The 16,428-nt window shown below is 47.2% G+C and overlaps 1 protein-coding gene across 2 annotated transcripts in view; it reads left to right on the top strand.

The window, feature by feature from the left end:
* LOC117363650 (putative tetratricopeptide repeat protein 41) overlaps positions 1 to 16,428 on the top strand; it is a 201,004-nt gene that overhangs the window by 7,769 nt on the left and 176,807 nt on the right. The window lies entirely within an intron of this gene.

The raw sequence follows: 16,428 nt of genomic DNA, 5'->3' as shown, positions 1-16,428 counted from the left end.
TTCTTTCGCACTCCATACCAGACTTGGGTGGCACTGCGTGAGTCGGCATCGTTGCCTCCCATGCGCTCCACTGCATCGAGTCCAATCCATTCCTTCGAGGCTTCAAGGGATCGATCGATCGATGCATCGAAGATCACGTTCCCCATCCCGGCATCGGGAGGGGCATCGATCTCGACATTCTTCTAGACACTCCTCGCGTCATTCAGAGGTGTCTCCACAGAAGAAAATGCAGCGTATGGGATACTCATCCTCAGATTTATCCCAGCCAGAGGGACCGGAGTATGAAGAACCATCTACCTCATACTCTCCATGCCGCTCCCAGCTCTCCCTGGAACCGGAGGCTTCCACGTCTTCTAGTCCGTCTCGCCGGCCGGCCTTGGCGGACCAACTTTCCTTTTCATCCTTTCTCAGACAGATGGCGGATGACTTGGATGTGACCTTAGATACTGGGTCGAAGTACTCTAAGGAGTATCTGGACACCATGCATTTACCTCATCCTCCGGCGGAGACACTTCGGCTTCCCCTGCATAAGTTACTTGACCAGACTCTCATGCGGTGTTTGGAGACACCGTATTCCATACCTGCGGTACCTAGCAAGTTGGATGCTCGATACCGCATCGTGCACCACAAGGGGTTTGAGGGAGCTCAACTCTCTCATCAGTCCCTCCTAGTCGAGTCTTCCCTTAAACGTTCGCACCCCTCCCAAGTCTACGCTTCCGTGCCTCCTGGCAGGGAAGGGAGAACGATGGATAAGTTTGGTAGACGTATCTATCAAAATTCAATGATGGCGACTCGAGTGCTCAATTACAATTTTTTCTTCTCGTCCTATTTGGATTTTTTCTTGCCGGTACTCCGCAAGTTCACACCTTTCATCGATGCTGAGGCTCGGTTTGAGTTTGAGGAGGTGGTGGCGACCCTGTCCCAGTTGCGCCTCCAATTGATGCAATCCTCCTATGATGCTTTCGAGCTCTCGGCTCGTGCTGCGGCCTGCTCGGTCGCCATGCGTCGACTGGCTTGGCTTCGCACCATTGATATGGATCCGAATCTCCAAGACAGACTTGCAAATGTGCCTTGTGCGGGAGCGGATCTGTTCGATGAGTCTGTCGAGACTGTTACTAAAAAACTGTCAGACCACGAAAAATCTTTCCAGTCTATCATGAGGCCTAAGCCTAAACCACAACAGTCTCGTCCTTCTAGACCGCCTATAATCTACCAAAGGCGTTATCAACCGAGGCAGGCCCCTCCTGCGAGACAGCCTGCAAAGCGACAGCCGCCTCAGAAGACTCAGCAAAAGCCTCAGATGCCGGCTGCTCCCAAGGCTACTCAGCCTTTTTGACTCTCCTCCAGGGAGCATAACCGATCTCGTTCTGTCTACCCCATATTTTCCCATAGGGGGTCGCCTCCATCATTTTTGTCATCGATGGGAGGCGATCACCACGGACCTCTGGGTCCTCTCCATCGTAAGAGAGGGATACTCTCTTCATTTCCAACGGGTTCCCCCGGACCATCCTCCAAGAGAGTATCCTTCCAACTCCACACAGACCGCTCTTCTTCTCCAGGAAGCTCAGGCTTTGCTCCGGCTTCGGGCCGTCGAGCCGGTACCGGTAGATCAACGAAACCAGGGGTTTTACTCCCGGTACTTTCTGGTCCCGAAGAAGACGGGCGATCTGCGTCCCATTTTGGACCTTCGGGTCCTCAACAAGTTTTTGGTCAGGGAACGGTTCCGCATGCTGACCCTTGCCTCTCTTTATCCCCTCATCGAGCAGAACGATTGGTTATGCTCTCTGGACCTCAAGGAGGCCTACACTCACATCCCGATTCATCCGGCCTCCCGCAAGTTCCTCAGATTCCGGGTGGGACATCTGCATCTGCAGTATCGAGTGCTTCCCTTCGGCCTCTCTTCGTCGCCCAGAGTCTTCACGAAGTGTCTGGTAGTGGTGGCCGCTGCACTCCGGAACATGGGTCTCCAGGTGTTCCCATACCTCGACGACTGGCTCATCAAGGCCCCGTCCGCTCCCAAGGTCATTTCGGCGACCTTGACTACCATTTGTTTTCTGCAGAGCTTGGGCTTCGAGATCAACTTTCCAAAGTCCCATCTTCAGCCCACCCAGTCTCTCCCCTTCATAGGGGCTGTCCTGGATACCATTCAACTTCGAGCATTCCTTCCTCCTCCACGCTTACATGCTCTTCTTCTACTCTGCCAGTCAGTGTCTTCTCGCCAATCCATCTCAGCGAGACACATGATGGTCCTTTTAGGCCACATGGCATCTACAGTTCATGTGACGCCTTTTGCCAGACTACATCTCAGGATCCCTCAATGGACTCTGGCATCTCAGTGGACTCAGGTGTCCGACCCGTTATCTCGTCACATTGTGGTCACTCCTGCTCTACGGCAGTCTCTTCTCTGGTGGATGACCTCTTCGAATCTATCCAGAGGTTTGCTGTTTCATTCTCCTCCCCATCAGAAAGTTCTAACGACCGATTCATCGAACTATGCATGGGGGGCCCATCTGGATGGTCTTCGCACTCAGGGGTTCTGGACCAGTGCGGAACGACTCCATCAAATCAATCTTCTGGAGCTCAGGGCCATCTTCAATGCTCTCCAAGCTTTTCAACATCTGCTTCACGACATGGTGGTCCTTATTCGCACAGACAATCAGGTCGCCATGTATTATGTCAACAAACAAGGGGGCACGGGCTCGGCCCCTCTTTGTCAGGAAGCTCTTCGAGTCTGGGATTGGGCGGTTCGCCACAACACCTTCCTCAGAGCAGTCTACATTCAGGGGAAGGACAACGTCTTGGCAGACAAATTGAGTCGTCTACTTCAACCTCACGAATGGACGCTCCACTCCGACCCCCTTCATCAGATCTTTGCTCAGTGGGGGACACCTCAGATAGACCTCTTTGCAGCCCCCCACAACTTCAAGCTGCCTCAATTTTGCTCCAGGATCTACACTCCTCATCGCCTAGAGGCAGATGCTTTTCTGCTGGATTGGAGCAAACGTTTCCTATATGCGTTTCCTCCTTTTCCTCTCATTCAAAAGACTCTAGTCAAATTGAGATTAGACCATGCCATCATGATTCTGATTGCTCCTCGGTGGCCCAGACAACCTTGGTTCTCCCTTCTACTTCAACTCAGCAGCAGGGAGCCAGTACTTCTTCCAGTGTTTCCTTCACTACTCACTCAACATCAAGGTTCACTACTTCATCCCAATCTGCAGTCCCTCCACCTGACAGCTTGGTTCCTTTCAACATAACTCCTCACCAGTTCTCTCAAGCAGTGAGGGAGGTCTTGGAGGCTTCCAGGAAGCCTGCTACTCGACAATGCTATTCCCAAAAATGGACTAGATTCTCTTCCTGGTGTATTTCCAATGCCACGGAACCTCAGCGAGCTTCCCTATCTTCTGTATTGGATTATCTTCTACACCTGTCCCAGTCTGGCCTCAAGTCTACCTCTATACGAGTCCACCTGAGTGCTATTGCGGCTTTCCATCAGCCTCTACAAGGGAAACCTTTGTCTGCTCATCCTGTGGTTTCCAAATTTATGAAAGGACTTTTTCATGTCAACCCTCCTCTCAAACCTCCTCCTGTGGTTTGGGATCTCAATGTTGTCCTGTCTCATCTTATGAAGCCTCCGTTTGAACCTCTCAACACGGCTCCACTCAAGTATCTCACCTGGAAGGTGGTTTTTCTAGTGGCCCTCACGTCAGCTCGTCGGGTCAGTGTGCTTCAGGCCCTAGTGGCGGATCCACCGTTCACCGTATTCCATCATGACAAGGTGGTTCTCCGTACTCATCCAAAATTCTTACCTAAAGTGGTCTCTGAATTTCACATCAACCAATCCATCGTGCTTCCGGTGTTCTTTCCAAAGCCTCATTCTCATCCTGGGGAATCTGCTTTGCACACTCTGGACTGTAAACATGCTCTAGCTTTCTACTTGGATCGCACAAAGCCACACAGAACTGCTCCTCAACTTTTCGTCTCCTTTGATCCAAACAAGTTGGGACGACCGGTATCGAAGCGCACCATCTCCAACTGGATGGCGGCTTGTATCTCTTCCTGCTATGCCCAGGCTGGATTATCCCTTCCCTGTAAGGTCACAGCCCATAAGGTCAGAGCAATGGCAGCCTCTGTAGCCTTCCTCAGATCGACACCGATTGAGGAGATTTGTAAGGCTGCCACTTGGTCCTCGGTTCATACATTCACCTCTCATTATTGTCTGGATACTTTCTCCAGACGGGATGGACAGTTTGGCCAAACAGTGTTACAAAATTTGTTCTCTTAAGTTGCCAACTCTCCCACCATCCCATTGGGGTTAGCTTGGAGGTCACCCACTAGTGAGAATACCTGCCTGCTTGTCCTGGGATAAAGCAATGTTACTTACCGTAACAGTTGTTATCCAGGGACAGCAGGCAGCTATTCTCACGTCCCACCCACCTCCCCTGGGTTGGCTTCTCAGGCTAGCTACCTGAACTGAGGAGACGCGCCCGGTACATCGGGCGGGAAGGCACTGGCGCATGCGCGGTGCGGGCATCTCGAAACTTCTGAGTTTCTTCAAGCAAGACATGCTTGCAAGATGTCCGTATCGGGGCTCTGTCGGATGACATCACCCACTAGTGAGAATAGCTGCCTGCTGTCCCTGGATAACAACTGTTACGGTAAGTAACATTGCTTTCTCACTATTGTCTGGATACTTTCTCCAGACGGGATGGACAGTTTGGCCAAATAGGAAAATAAATTTTGTAATACTAAGTTGCCAACACTCCCACCATCCCATTCTGGTTAGCTTGGAGGTCACCCACATGTGAGAATAGGCTGCCTGGTTGTCCTGGAATAAAGCACAGTTACTTACCGTAACAGGTGTTATCCAGGGACAGCAGACAGCTATTCTCACAACCCACTCACCTCCCCTGGTTGGCTTCTCTGCTAGCTATCTGAACTGAGGAGACGCGCCCTGTGCTGGGCGGGAAGGCACTCGCGCATGCGCGGTGCGAGCGACTCTAAACTTCTGGTTTCTTCAAGCAAGTCTGCTTGTGAGGCATCCGCATCGGGGCTCTGTCGGATGACGTCACCCACATGTGAGAATAGCTGCCTACTGTCACTGGATAACACCTGTTACGGTAAGTAACTGTGCTATATGTTAATTTCCATAGCATAGCTTCACACTATTCCAGAACTTGTGGGATAGTTGTGTACATCAACTAGTAGGTAGAGATAGAAAACACTGAACTGAACCCATAAGATCCGGATCCTCAGCTCATCTCCTCAGTATCTATCTCCAGCAGGTGGATAGTCATAGCTATCAGCTTCTAGCTCTGGAATTGTGTACACTTCTGGTCCAGTTGCAGTGTTCTCCCTAGGGACTTTTAGCCGGGTGGTCCACCCGAGTAATTTAGATGTCCGCCCAGCTAAATTCTGCTGCTGCCACTGCTGCTCAACATCATTCAGAATGCTTCAATCAAACTTATTACGAAAGCAAAAAAATTTGATCATGTTTCTCCCTTACTAAAAAAAAGCTCACTGGCTTCCAGTCGCTCACCGTATTATGTACAAACTATGCCTGCTCACTTTTAAATCTTTGACATTTAAACCCCCAGCTTTTATCTATAGAGTTTTAATTCCATATTCCTCACCTAGACTTTTGCGTTCAAACGACCAACATTTGTTGGTCATATCCTCTCTTAAAATTATCAATATGAGGCGGCAGTCTATATTTTCTGTAACAGCTCCCCAATCTTGGAATGCCCTTCCAATATATTTAAGAGAGGAAAAGAATCTTGAAAAATTTAAGAGCAAATTAAAGAGTCTTCTTTTTAAAGATGCATTCAACGATTAATTGAATTGCTTACGGCTCTGATTTTAACCTAGACCATTTTGATTTTTGTTATTCCCTTCCCTATTGTTTTTAACCCTAATTATACTACTTTATAATTAAATTGTAATTCACTCCCAAGTTTCCTAATGTTTCTACTTGTATGTGTAATTTAATTTATTATTATGTTTTAGTTGTTTTGTTACTTGTCATTTTAAGTCTGTCTTCCTTTACTCTGTAATTTTTATTAATCTGTACATCACTTAGAATTCGGATCAAGCAATTAATCAAATGTAATAATAAACTTGAAACTTTAAAAAAAAAAAAATGGTTTGGAGATTTCAGCCTTAGCCCGTAGCAAACTTATGCTCCGGGGCTCTAAATTGTGCATGCCGGCTTCCCTTCTCTTCCCTCCGAAACCGGAAGTTATGTCGGAGGGGGGGAAGAGAAGAGAAGGGAAGCCAGCACGCACATGTTAGAGTCCCGAAGCATGCGTTCGCTAGGGGCTAAGGCGGGAGACAGGTCAGTGAAGCTTACAATTTGCTCTTCTTGCTGCTGGATCCTGCCTACTTTCTGTTTCCGCGAAGGCAGGACCTGGCAGCATTTCTCCCAATAGGTCATCATGATCTTGGACCGATCAGCCTTCCTCTCCCCAACGGCAGAATTGACGTCGGGGAGAGGAATGCTGGTCGGCCCGAAGCAGGGAGAGCTTGGGGTGGCGGCAGCTTTGGGGCCTGTTATCCAATGGCCATGGCAGGGCAGTGGCTTGGGGGAGGGCAGGAGACTTCTGACCCAATTTTTTTTTTTTTTTTCCCCTACTCGTTCAGGATACTGTGTGACCTGTAACAAAAGCATACACTTCTGATATACTTGTACTGTTCTGAGCCCCATTTTCTTTAGATGCACTTAAAAATAGGGAATTTGGAAACTTGCTTGAAAGTGACCCAGTTCTAGTGCAGGAGACTGAAAGCAGATTCCTCAAAGTACTCTGCCATAGTTTTTTTTTGTTTGTTTGTTTGTTTTTTTTAGTACTCAGAAACCTCAGGCAGTTTTCCTTTCTGTCGGTGGTTAATACAAAGTAGTCATTAAAACTGGAATACTGTATTCGAGGATGGTGCAAGGAGATGAGCTTCGGGTTTCTGCACCATGGAGAAGCACTGCAAGGGCTACAGGGACATGATGGGCTACACCTGACCAGAAGAGGGAAGAATGTCCTTGGACACCGTCTAGCCCGCCTTCTCCACAGGGCTTTAAACTATGTAAGTCGGGGGAGGGTACAGGCATAAACAACATACCTGGCGAACTAAACTGCCAATACTTTTTTGAGGCTGAGGTAAGTAGTCACCGAAATTCTGGGTCGGGGGTGAGTGCACACACTTTCAAGTCGGGAGTAGGGTCACATCATATTTATGGGTCACATTGTAATTCTGGGTCTAAGGGGAGTACACACTGTAGTTCTGGGTATATGGGGAATACACATTGTAGTACTGGGCCTAAGGAAAGCACAAATAACGCAAACAATGCTAAAGGTGTTCAAGTAGCTCAAGCAGAAATATCCCCATTGAGACGTAACAAAAATACAACATGGAGGGCTATGTACGTCAACGCACACAGTTTAGGAAACAAGATCCTGGAATTGGAAACAGAAATAAGGAATGCCGACCTGGATGTGGTGGCGATATCCAAGACCTGGCTCACAGACTCCCACGGGTGGGATATGGTCATACCGGGTTACACCTTGCTTCGCCGGGACAGGGAGGGCAGAATGGGAGGAGGTGTAGCATTATATACTAAAGATGACATTAAGGTCACGAGAATCACAGATGTCCAGTATACTGGGGAATCCCTTTGGGTTAATTTGGCCAGAGGGAAGGACAAATGCTTGTATCTTGGCATAATTTACAGACCCCCAAGACAACAGGATGACCTGGATATGGAAATAATCGGAGATATAGAAAATATCACCTTGCGTAGGGACACAGTATTGCTAGGTGACTTCAACATGCCTGATGTGGATTGGGTTACACTTACCTCTGCTTCCAGCAGCAGCAGGAGGCTATTAAACACTATGAAGGGAGCAAGACTCAGGCAACTGGTGTTGGAACCAACAAGGGATCAGGCAATACTGGACCTGATACTTACCAATGGAGAAAGTGTCACAGAGGTCTCGGTGGGCGACACATTGGCCTCCAGTGACCACAACATGGTATGGTTCAATCTCAGGAAAGGTTTCACTAAATCTACCACACTGACCAAGGTCCTCAAATTCAAGGACACAAATTTCAAAGACATGGGAGACTTCGTTCACCAGGCGCTACAAAGCCAAGCAGAAACTGATAATGTGGAAGAAATGTGGTCGACTTTGAAAGCCACCATACAAGAAGCAAAAAATCGCTATGTTAAATCAGTAAGTAAACGGCGAAGGAACAATAAGCCACAGTGGTTTACTGCGGAGATCTCAGACCTCATCAAGGAGAAGAAAAAAGCATTCATCTCTTACAAAAAATCAGGGAAGCAGGACTCTAGAGCAGACTACCTGACCAAATCAAAAGCCGTCAAAACAGCAGTCAGAGAGGCTAAATTCCACATGGAAGAGTCTCTGGCAAAGAACATCCAGAAGGGAGATAAATCCTTCTTCAGGTATATCAGTGACAGAAAAAAAAACTCAGGCGGGATTGTAAGTCTTAGGAATCCAGATGGAGACTATGTGGATAAGGATTCGGAAAAAGCCCAACTATTAAATGAATACTTCTGCTCAGTCTTCACCCGAGAAGCGCCGGGGCTTGGCCCTCAGCTACAGACAAGGGTTGGCTCAGTTGACCCTTTTAGTAACTTTGAGTTTACGCCCAGCAGTGTCTACGGTGAGCTGTCAAAGCTCAAGGTTAACAAAGCAATGGGGCCGGACAACCTGCACCCCAGGGTGCTTAGGGAGCTGAGTGATGTCTTGGCGAAGCCACTGTCCGCGCTCTTCAACCTCTCCCTTAGTACAGGCAGCGTCCCGTTGGACTGGAGGACGGCTAACGTCATTCCACTCCACAAGAAAGGCTCAAAGATGGAGACAGCAAACTACAGACCAGTGAGTCTAACATCGATAGTGAGCAAACTAATGGAAACTCTAATCAAACACCAGTTGGATAAGATCCTGGATGAAAAGAATCTACGGGATCCCCGACAACATGGATTTACTAAGGGGAGATCATGCCAATCCAACCTGATCAGCTTCTTTGATTGGGTGACGGAGAAGCTGGATATTGGGGAGTCCCTGGACATCGTGTACCTGGACTTTAGCAAAGCATTCGATAGCGTACCACACCGCAGGTTGCTGGGCAAGATGAGTTCTATAGGATTAGGTGACACATTGACGCAATGGGTTGGGAACTGGCTTGGAGGTAGGCTTCAAAGGGTGGTGGTGAATGGCACCCCCTCCGAAATGACGGAGGTGATCAGTGGAGTGCCACAGGGCTCAGTCTTGGGCCCAATCCTATTCAACATCTTTATAAGGGACTTGGCAGAAGGGCTTCGAGGTAAAATAACATTATTCGCCGATGACGCCAAACTGAGTAATGTAGTGGGAAAATGCACAACAGATGAAGATTCAATGCCCGACAACATGATGCACGACCTACTCCTGTTGGAGTGCTGGTCTAGGACATGGCAACTCAACTTCAATGCCAAAAAATGCAAAATTATGCACCTGGGCAGCCAAAATCCATGTAAGTCTTATACCCTTAATGGCGAGATCCTAGCAAAAACGGTAGCAGAACGAGACTTGGGGGTAATCGTCAGTGAGGACATGAAGTCTGTCAATCAGGTGGAGCAGGCTTCATCCAAGGCAAGACAAATCATGGGTTGCATACGAAGGGGTTTCGTCAGCCGTAAGGAGGAAGTCATTATGCCATTGTATAGATCCATGGTGAGGCCCCACCTGGAATACTGTGTGCAATTTTGGAGGCCACATTATCGCAAGGATGTGCTGAGACTGGAGTCAGTGCAGAGAATGGCCACCCAGATGGTCTCGGGACTCAAGGATCTTCCATATGAAGAACGGCTTGACAAATTACAGCTATACTCGCTCGAGGAGCGCAGAGAGAGGGGAGACATGATCGAGACGTTCAAGTATCTTACGGGCCGCATCGAGGCGGAGGAAGATATCTTCTTTTTCAAGGGTCCCACAACAACAAGAGGGCATCCGTGGAAAATCAGGGGCGGGAAACTACGAGGTGACACCAGGAAATTCTTTTTCACTGAAAGAGTGGTTGATCGCTAGAACAGTCTTCCACTACAGGTGATTGAGGCCAGCAGCGTGCCTGATTTTAAGGCCAAATGGGATAGACACGTGGGATCTATTCACAGAGAAAGGTAGGGGAGGGTCATTAGGGTGGGCAGACTAGATGGGCCGTGGCCCTTATCTGCCGTCTATTTCTATGTTTCTATGTATTAAATGCTAAGAAGGTCATTGATATAAAAATGGGCTTCTTAACATTTTGTGCACACTAAGCTTTAGTAAAAGAGCCCCAATATATATATATTTTTTTTTAAATTATTTATTCATTTATGAAATCCAATACATAGTGCAACAGCGAGAGAGGCATAAGGGGGAAGGATACTGGATGGAATTGGGTTGGAGGGAAAGAAAAGGGGCTGATGCTGATGGAAGTGGGTGGAAGGGAGAGGAGAGAGTGAAATGCCAGACCATGGAGGTGTGGGAGAGGGAAGGGAAGAAGAGCAGAGAGATGCCAGACCATTGCAGGAGGGAAGGGAAGAAGATGGATGCTAGAATAATAGGGGTGAAGGGAGAGATGGAAGGAGAATACAAGGAGAGAAGATGCCATATAGAAGGGGCAGAGAGAGGGTAGACAGTGGATGAAAGGAAGAGAGTGACAAGACTATGAGGAAAGCAGAAACCAGAGAAGACGATGTAGAAAAAAATTATATTTATTTTTTTTGCTTTAGGGGAGCTGCATCGCTGTTTCTGTGGTGTTGCATTGTATGCAGAGTCCAGCTTCTTGGTGGTTCAATTTAACCTTTGTCTACGTTTTTCTATTTTATCTCCCCTTTTACAAAACTGTAGAGCATTTTTTTTAGCACCAGCCATGGTGGTAATTGCTCAGAATTCTATGAGAGTCTGAGCTGTTACCACCATGTAAAAGGGAGAGGGGTTAGTTTGTGATTACATATTCCATACTCAGTGTTCTCCCTAGAAATTTTTTCCAGCTGGGTGGCACGAAAAAGTAGCCGGCTGGGGCAGGATGGGGAAATTTGGTAGTGCAAATATGGTGCTATGCAAATTACCCCTCCCTGCTCACAGTGAAGAAGTAGGGCAGGGGTGTCCAACCTTTTGGCTTCCCTGGGCCGCATTGGACGAAAAAAAAATTTCAGGGGCCGCACAAATACTAACACTAGCCGATGAGCAAAAAAAAAAAAAGGCTGAGCAGGTCCCAAATTTGCAATCACTAATATAGAAGATGTATGTATCTAATAATAAACCTTCATTAAAGGAACACTGTGGAGAGGAACCCCAAAAAGCAGTAATACTTACCCTGACTTAGTGATCCTCCACGTACACCGCTGACAGTGGAAGCAGCCACAGGCTTCCGCATCTCCACTCTGATGAGCAGGGATGCGCACTCCTGGTTTTCCCATTCACTTCTATTACAGCTATGGTGAGCCTCTTCAGAGGTGAGCCTCATCAGAGCGGGGATGCTGCATCAGCTGTCATCGATGCACGTGGAGGATCGTTCAGTCAGGGTAAATATTATTGCTTTTTTGGGCCTCCCACTTTGAGCTTAGGCTCCCTCAAAATGAACATCTCCCCTGCTGTAGCTAGTAGGGATCTTCAAACCTCACCAACTGACGGCCACCTCCTCCCCCTCCAACTTCCCAAGTTCTGCAGGTGGCAGCAATATTGCAGAGCTGCTGCCTTCCCTCCTCCCTTCCCCCCCCCACCTTGGCTTTCATGCATGCTTGAAAGCAGTGGCAGCTTGAGGATATTGCCATTGGCTGCAAAGCTTGGAGATTTTGGGTTGTCAGACTGGAGGAAGATGTCTTCAGGTGGCAGGGCTTGGGGATCCCCAATAGCTCTAGTATTTGTAAATTGCACTCAGGCGGGGAGAAACTTTGGTGCCCATCTACTAATTTTGGGCTCCAGTCCTTCCCCCAAATCAGCTGTACAGTATATGACTACGCCACTGAATATAAAAATAATTGTGATGCACATATCCCAAAGCTAGCATATACCAGTTAATAAATTCAAAATAAAACAATTTTTTCTACCTTGTCTGGATATTTTGTTTTTCCATCCTCTTGGTCCCAGTTTTTCTTTCTGATTTTTGTCTATCTTCAAATAATTCTTTTTCCAGTGTCTGCTGTCTATTATTTTCTCCTCTTCTCTCGTTCCATTTCCTTCTTATGCCTGTCTCCAACGTATTGATTTTTTCTTTTCAGCTTTTTTAACTTTTTCTTTTCTGCCTCTGTCCATGCAAATCTTGCCTTCTTTCTCTCCTTTCTTCATTTTAAATGATCAGCTACCTCTCAATTCTCCATCTTCTCTCAGTCCCTAGCTCTCCCATTTCCCATCTCACTCCTTTCCCAGCCTCCTATTTCTTTCTTTCTACTTCCCATTATCACATTTCTTCCACTCACTGCTCTCTCTCATCTTGTCATCTCCGTTTTGACCTCATCCACATGGCTCACCACTTTCAGAATCCCATCCCTCTCCCCACTGGTCAGGCTATAACTCCCTGTCCCTTTCTTTCCATCCCCTTTCTTATCCCAGATCTCATCCCTCCTGCCCTCCCATGGGTCCATCTCTCCTCTATCCCCATGGTCCAACATTTTGCTCCCTCTCTTTTCTGTTTTTCTTCTTCCCTCCCCCTTTGATGCTGAACAATGAGATGGAGGGAAAAAAAAGAGAGATGCTGCATCTTTCTGCCTTCCATCCACAGGCCTAAAATTTCTCCCTACCTCCCTTCCATCCCCAGATCCAACTTCTCTCCCTTTCTCTTCCCAACTGCCCCCACCACATCTCTCTCCATGGGTGGCATGATAAAGTAGCTGGGTGGGGTGGGGCGGGACAGGGAAATTTAGTGGTTAGAATAGGCTAATTAAATCCAGTGGCGTACCTAGTATATATGACAGCCAGTGCTGATTATTTTTTAACAACCCCCTCCTCTATATAAAAAAAAGTTATTTTTAGTAATAATCCATGAGTCACACAACAAGGGTGCACCTAGGAAAAGGCAGCATCTTAAACACTGCAGTGAGCACTAGAACACCACACGAATTGTAAATCTAAATAAGCCTAATCATGCACAGGCAATTGATTTTGTACAGTCAATGCTAACAGAAAACCATGTCCTTTTCATACACAAAGAACACAGAAACACACTCGCCCAATATGGAATAATCACAAAATAGAAATCTGTAGACAAAAGTTAAACTGAAAACGCCAAGAAATCAGACTCTGCATACAATGCAACACCACAGAAACAGTGACACATGTCCCCTAATACTGTGCAAAATATAGACAGTAGATGTAAATTTGAAAAAAAAACCTGATACATAATCACCACTTTACAAATTAACAAATAGAAGTAAAACAAATAATGAGAAATAAGAAAATACCATTTTATTGGACTAATCCATTTTTCAATTAGCTTTCAGAGGCCAAATCTTTCTTCAAGACAGTACAGTATACTGTTATTATGGCATCCTGTCCTGACCTGAGGAAAGGGGGTTTAGTCCCCATAAAAATTGCTTTATTTCCATTTCCTACATATAAACTTTTATCAATGCGTAAAGCAACAAAAATTTTTTTTACCTTTTGTCGTTTCTGCTTCATCTTCTCCACTCTCTTCTTTCTATACAGCGTTTGTCCTTTATCCCTTCCATGCAACATCTATCTGCCTTCTCTCTTTGCCCCTTCCACCCAGCCTCTGCCCTCTCTCTACCCACCCCTTCCATCTACTGTCCACCCTCTCTCTCTTCCATACGGCATGTTCCCTCTTTTTATGTCCTTCAATAAACTGTATATCCTGTGCCCTTTCTCCTTTGTACATGATTCATTTCAGCTTCACCCCATCTTCATTTTTCTGTCTCCACCCCCTCCACTATGCTCTGGCATATCTCTTCTCCTTTCTTTACTTCCCACTCCACCCCATGGTCTGGCATCTCTATCTCATTCCTTTCCCTCCCCCCATGCCCTGGCATCTCTCTTCTCTGACACCTCCTTTCCTTCCTTTCCCTGTGGTCTGGCATTTGCTCCTTAGTTTCCCTTCCCTCCCTCCATGCCCTGACATCTCTCTCCTCTCCTTCCATCCTTCCCCCTGGTCTGGCATCTGTTTCTTCCCCCCTTCCCCTTATATGCCCTGACATCTCTCCCTTCCCTCCATGGTCTGGTATCTCCTTTCCTTTCCCTCCCATGGTCTTGGAATCTCTCTTTCCTCTCCTCTCCCTTCCCTGGTCTTCCTTCTCCATCCCTCCCTCTTTCCCTCTCTTCCCTCCATTGGGTGCTGCTGCAGCATTTATCTCCCCCCTCCACTTGGCCACACTGCAGCATTTCTTCCCCCCTCCCCGTAGTGCCAGCATTTCTTTCCCCCCTGCAGAGCCAGCAGCATCATTTCTCTTTCTCTCCCCCCTACAATTGGCCACAGTGCACTGAGTTCAGCATTTCTCCTCCCCCCCCCCCCCCGCAGCGCAGCATTCACAATTCTTTACAGGCTAAGGCGGGAGATAGAGAAGTGAGGAGAGAAGCTTACAACTAGCTGCTCTTGCTTGCTTCGGGCCTTCCTCGCTGCTGGGTCCTGCCTTCGCGGAAACAGAAAGTAGGCAGGACCCGGCAGCGAGGAAGGCCCGAAGCAAGTAAAAGCAGCAAGTTTTAAGCTTCTCTCCTCACATCCCTATCTCCCGCCTTAGGCTCGTGCCCTCGGAGCTCTGTATAGGTGAGACTGCACACTATGCCGGCTTAGCAGCGTGCCCATGCAAAAATGGCAACCCACCGAGGCCAGAAACTCCATGGCTGTACGTTCCTCATACCAGGAGGAGTTGTTCAGGATACTCAGACTTTCCCCCACACAAAAGCTCCCCGTTGGCGCACACACGCTGCAAAATCTCACGCCACCCGCACACGTTCTACACTAGTTGCTCAAGTGAAAGTGGCTCATGTAAGCCTATCTGTCCTCTGGGGTCTCCGATGCGTGCAGTGGCCCCGCCGATGAGTGCAATGGTGTGCTGGCCTGCGCGCTGAAAGTGCCCACATGTAAGGAGTCAGCTGTGGAATCGGAGTCAGCTATGGGATCGAAGCCACAGTACACCGTCTGTGCACCGCTCTGCAATATTAAAAAAAGTCAGGCTGAGGCAGGAGTCAAACATTGAACTTCTGACGACTCTTCAGGCTGTGCCGAGTCAGCCCGGGAAATCCCAAAACCGGTGAGAAGGTTTTTTTAAAAAATTTTTTTACTTTTTTTTTTAAATGTTTGAGCGGGAGTAGCAGGATTTGCGAGTTAGATGACAGCTGGGCGGTCATCTAAATTAGCTGGGCGGAGCGCCCGGCTAAAAGGCTCTAGGGAGAATACTGCATACTAGGCAAAGGTGTTTTCTGTGTTCTGTGTGTTCGAAAGACATGGTTTTCAGTTAGGATTGACTATGTAGGATTGATCTGTACTAGTCTGGCTTGTTTAGTTTTACAATGGGTGTATTGATGTACTGCTTATTGCAGTATGTAAGATGCTGCCTTTTCCTAGGTACACTCTTGTGTGATGTGTGGATTGTTACTAAAAATCATGTTTTTCATACAGATGGGGGGGTGTCAAAAAATGATGGGCCTCGGGTGTCACATATGCTAGGTACACTACTGCCTTCAAAGTTTATATCTAATCCACAAGCCTGCTTTTAGGACCTACAGGGTATATATCCCTCTGATTCATGACAATTTCACTTCTCATGTTATCTTATCCATTCTTTTTATTATACGACTGCCCAGATAAGCATCATTCTTTGACGTGATTGGACCTTGAAAACTAACAGCAACAGTGTTCTCCCCAGAAATTTTTTCCAGCCATGAAAAACATTTGCTGCATTTAGTGTGCCACAAAAAAACATTTGCTCCGTTTAGTGTGCCGGAGTTTAAAAAGTTTGAGCGATGCTGCTCTATACCATTTGAAAGAGGGCAAATATATAATTATTCACTTCTAGAATTGGATACTTCTTAAATTTAATATAAATATTATGGAACAAGTGTCAAACCTTAGGGAAGGCAGTCATATTGAGCATTGGAAAATAACTAATAATAATTAACTAATACAAATAGTACATATTTAGGGCTCCTTTTACTAAGCTGCAATAGCAGTTTTACCGCGCGCTTAGCTCGCGCAGAATTGCCACACGTGCTAGACGCTAATGCAGCATTGAGCTGGCGTTAGTTCTAGCCGTGTAGCGCAGCAATTCTGCACGCGCTAAAAATGCTATTGCAGCTTAGTAAAAGGAGCCCTTAATTTTCCCACCACCAAATTTCCCCGTCCCGCCTGGCTACTTTTTCATGCCACCTGGCTGGAAAAAATTTCTGGGGAGAACACTGCAGTTGATTGATTGGTTTCCAGTTGAGGTGTGGGGGGTTCTTT

This window comes from Geotrypetes seraphini, chromosome 7, assembly GCF_902459505.1.
Source record: "Geotrypetes seraphini chromosome 7, aGeoSer1.1, whole genome shotgun sequence".
Taxonomy (NCBI): Eukaryota; Metazoa; Chordata; class Amphibia; order Gymnophiona; family Dermophiidae; genus Geotrypetes; species Geotrypetes seraphini.
The sequence above is the reverse complement of the archived record's forward strand: the minus strand, read 5'-3'. Positions and strand labels throughout refer to the sequence as shown.